General features: G+C 33.8%; 2 protein-coding genes across 2 annotated transcripts in view; one reads left to right on the top strand and one right to left on the bottom strand.

The window, feature by feature from the left end:
• The window catches only part of LOC108691337 (unconventional myosin-Ie-like), a 30,980-nt gene that overhangs the window by 13,495 nt on the left and 13,491 nt on the right, over positions 1-3,994 (bottom strand). The window lies entirely within an intron of this gene.
• LOC108691396 overlaps positions 1-3,994 on the top strand; it is a 13,292-nt gene that overhangs the window by 778 nt on the left and 8,520 nt on the right. The window lies entirely within an intron of this gene.

Here is a 3,994-nt window from a genome sequence, read left to right on the forward strand (position 1 = left end):
AACGAGATAGTTTCTGCGATTTACGTCCGCCTGGCAAATTTCGCAACGACGGTCGCAACGATCAATTTAAATAGCAAAGAGGCAAGGCAAAGAAGATTCGTCATGTACAACGTGAACGTTCGGATATGGAAGTGGCGGCATTCAGATTTTATCGTCGCGGTTATCCCGGCTATTGCGCTCGTAAAGTTCGAGAATTTAAATCTCATTTTTCGCGTACCTAGCGTGACAGGTGATCTGTAAAGGTACAGTTGCGGACTATTTAGGACGCGACAAATAGTCGGCGAAATGGAAACTTAGCGTTTATTCGTTGCCTCTGAAATATGACCGTTATTAACGACATCTCTTAATTGCGGAAATATATAATTCTCGAATTAAATCTCGTAATTATAAGATATTTCATAAAAAGTCAAAATAAAAAAAGAAAAAAATAATCGATAAAAAGGAAATTATTAAGTGTCATTAACAACACTTTTGATTGCGGAAATTTACAATTCTCTTAATTATCAATTAAATCTCATAATTACAAGAGTATTGTAGAATATCTTATTAAGATATTTCGTGAAAAGGTAAAATAGAAAAAAAGAAAAATAATAAGACGATTTTAAAAATTAATCTGCACTTATGCGAATTGTGTCTTGATATCAAGTCAATTGTGTCTTGATATCATGTAAGTCGATATTCATTTATAGATACTTTGCAATTGTTAGTGCGTGCTAGATTAAACCGCTCGCTATCCGCCAATATTCTTTAATGAAACTTAATTGCCGTGCGCCGTGTTGTGAAACGTGTTGCGAAATCGCGACTGTAATTCGAATAAAGAACAGCCACAAAGTCGTAATCGAACGAGCCTCATAAACGTTCGCAAAGTGCGCTTACCGCTTTTAACCATTCTCGACGGCTTGATTAACGTTAGAAAAATGATGAGAGTACGGAGAATAATCGAAGCGAGAGAAACACAAGTCGCTTCGCCTTCGGCACTGATTAATCGCTTTCAAATCGTTTTTGAAATTTCCTTCTTCTCTCAGAACAGTTTCCTTCGCCTTCCATGTACAATGTACGGAGGGAAGAAAAGCATCTCATATAACACAGAGGTTTGAGAACATTATTGCAACGTTACAATGGTTGCGTTCAGAGAAAGCAGTTAATGTAATCGTTGTAAAATTTTTTAATATGATTGGTCTTGCTCTTAGTTTCTATCTCACTGAATCTAAATGTATAACTAATCATGTTAAAGAATTTTACAACAGTTGCTTTCTCTGCTGAACACATATTACTACAATATTGCTGAAACGTTGCAATGTTGCTGGAATAATTTGTGCTGTATGGAATACGAGGTGATTTTTAGCGAATTTGAATGGATATATTCAATGCGCACTGGCGCATATTAAAGCCGTTGTATACTAATTTTTATATAAAAGTAAAATGAAAACATTTTAAATTATAAAATACAGATTTTACTTAACAGTACATTAAAATCTATTGAGCATTTTATAGTTTAATCCTTTTTTTAAGTCATCGTACACAAAGTCGTCGTAAAAATGTAAATTTAATATAAAATTTTAATATAAAAACGGATTAAACCACAAAATCCTCTATACATTTTATTGTGCTGTTAAGTAAAATCTGTATTTAATTCGAAATATTTTCATTTTACTTTTACACAGATTAAATCAACAACTGTAACTTTAATATTCACTAGTGCACACTAATGCGTCCAATCGAATTCGTTATTTGATTCGGGCGCGAGCGAAAAAATGCGATTACGTAAAGGGCCAATTAACTCTTGAGCGACCGCTCGTTTTCGTGTCCGCTGCGAGACACAATCGTGATCGATTTATCAAAGCGGCCTCGCGATGACTCGCGCGTTTTCAGATAGGAGATCATTTCCTGCGCGGCGAACGGAAGGAGAAAAGGCGCGGTGCTCTAGTTGCGGGTTTTTTTTTATTTTTCAGTGAGCGGTACGTAACACTTTTATTTTAACAAAACGCAGTCGACATTCGCGGACAAGCGCCGAATAATGATCGTCAATTATCACTTTACGCGTCATACGGCCGACTATACTATTTCTCTTTACCGTTGTGTAATTCTTCCTTTTTATCAGGATTTCGTAATGTCCAAGGCACAAGGAAAGAAAGAATGATGCCGTTTTGCTTTTTCAAAAAGGATTATAAATACAATATTCCATAAATAGGAAATAAGGAACCTAAACAGTCAAGCTGGATTTTTATTGTATTACTTATAATTCAATGTGAATTTATACACAATGTATCTCCAATCTTATAAACTACGCGCGTCAAATTTAATCATTATTAAGATTCTTTCTAATTGTAAGCATCAATTGTGAGCATCAATATTATTAAATTGCTTGTCAATTTAATTTGTAATATTATTGCTCTAGTTCTGTTAGAATTACGTTTCGAGATTAAAAATTAAATTCGGCGCGCAATTTGCAGGATTGGATGTGAGTGTATAAATTTACACCGAGTTATTTAAGCACTAAAGATTTCAGCTTTATTGTTTAAAGCCTTTATTTTCTGTTTGCTATGTATTTACAGTACAGTATTAAAAGATACTTTATTTATTATTGTGAAATAATATTGATCTAACAGGTAGCGTGAAAGTCTTGAATTATTTCAGATCTCGAGAGATATTTTTCGCGGTACGGGGATTGTTTAAAAATAAAAGCCGGAATCAGACTAACAATAGGCATTAAAGATTAAAGATTGAAATTTCACCAATGAGGACAAAGAAGTTTTGGCTTTTTTTGTTCTGATTGGTCAAACTTCAATCTTTCAATCTTTCAATCTCATTCTTCAATGCGTAGTTTGGGCTTATGCCCGTTCTACCCGTTTCTACCACAGATTGATAGATTAACTTTATTCTCAGTTTATATAACTTGATCTTCATCCTTTTTTTAAATTTCTTTGAATTAGAAAATACTGAAGAGTTAATTAGAACCGAGATTAAAATTAAAGTAAATTGGTAGAAAGAGGCTTTAGACAATATTCTACACTGAAAAAAATATAGTCAATTTTAATAAATATTTAGTTGAATACTGCCAACTAAATATTTATTAAATATAAAGATATATTTATTTGATACAAAAAATGTTGATTTGATTTAACAATAATTTTTTTTTACTGAACAAATATTTACTTACTGTAAGTAAATGTTTAACTGGCAGTATTGAACTAAATATTTATTAAAATTAACTATATTTTTTTCTCAGTGTAGAGGCGAATATTCCTCCGGGCCTTGACCACACACTCTCACTTTCGTTCTGATGTGAATTTAATTGCACTCCTCCGCCTTCCTCACCCGAGCCGATCGACGATCGGAGAACGATAACGCGGCCCGCGAGTATTTACGTAAGAACATCAAGTGCCCGTAAGTATGGCGTGGGAGTCGACCAGTTCGCATGCAACCGGCAGCGTTTCCTCGACTTTCTAAGTTCCGATACCTCGTTGACCATCACCGTTGTCTGCTGTGCGTGACTTAACGTGGCGATATGATCGAAGAGAATTTTTACTGAGTTTTCCAATAATCTCGAATCCATCTCGAATCGGTCACTTTCTAGGAATCCTCGTGTCGCGAAAAATATCTTTGAACATTTAAAACGACATTTATTCTTTACAATCTGAATGCAAACCGATATCTCGACTTTCAATCATACATTGATCCCATTGCTGTCCGCGCACGATTACGAATACTAATTAATAGTGAAACTGTCCAACACACATCACCGATTTCGCCTTCTTATAACTTAATTCCTTTAATTACAAGCAGATTCCTTTATTTTGTAGATGTAATGTATCGTGATATATTGCGACGTCATAAATTTTACATCGGGAGCAGAACAATATAAAGATTAATTAAAAACTTAAAAGCCGGTATAATATCCAATACGTCAGTATTCTCTCAGTAAGAAATTTAATAATTACTTTCATAATAAATATTTATAATGGATTATTATAATTATAATTGTAGTGATATC

Source organism: Atta colombica, unplaced genomic scaffold (assembly GCF_001594045.1).
Source record: "Atta colombica isolate Treedump-2 unplaced genomic scaffold, Acol1.0 scaffold46, whole genome shotgun sequence".
Classification (NCBI taxonomy): Eukaryota; Metazoa; Arthropoda; class Insecta; order Hymenoptera; family Formicidae; genus Atta; species Atta colombica.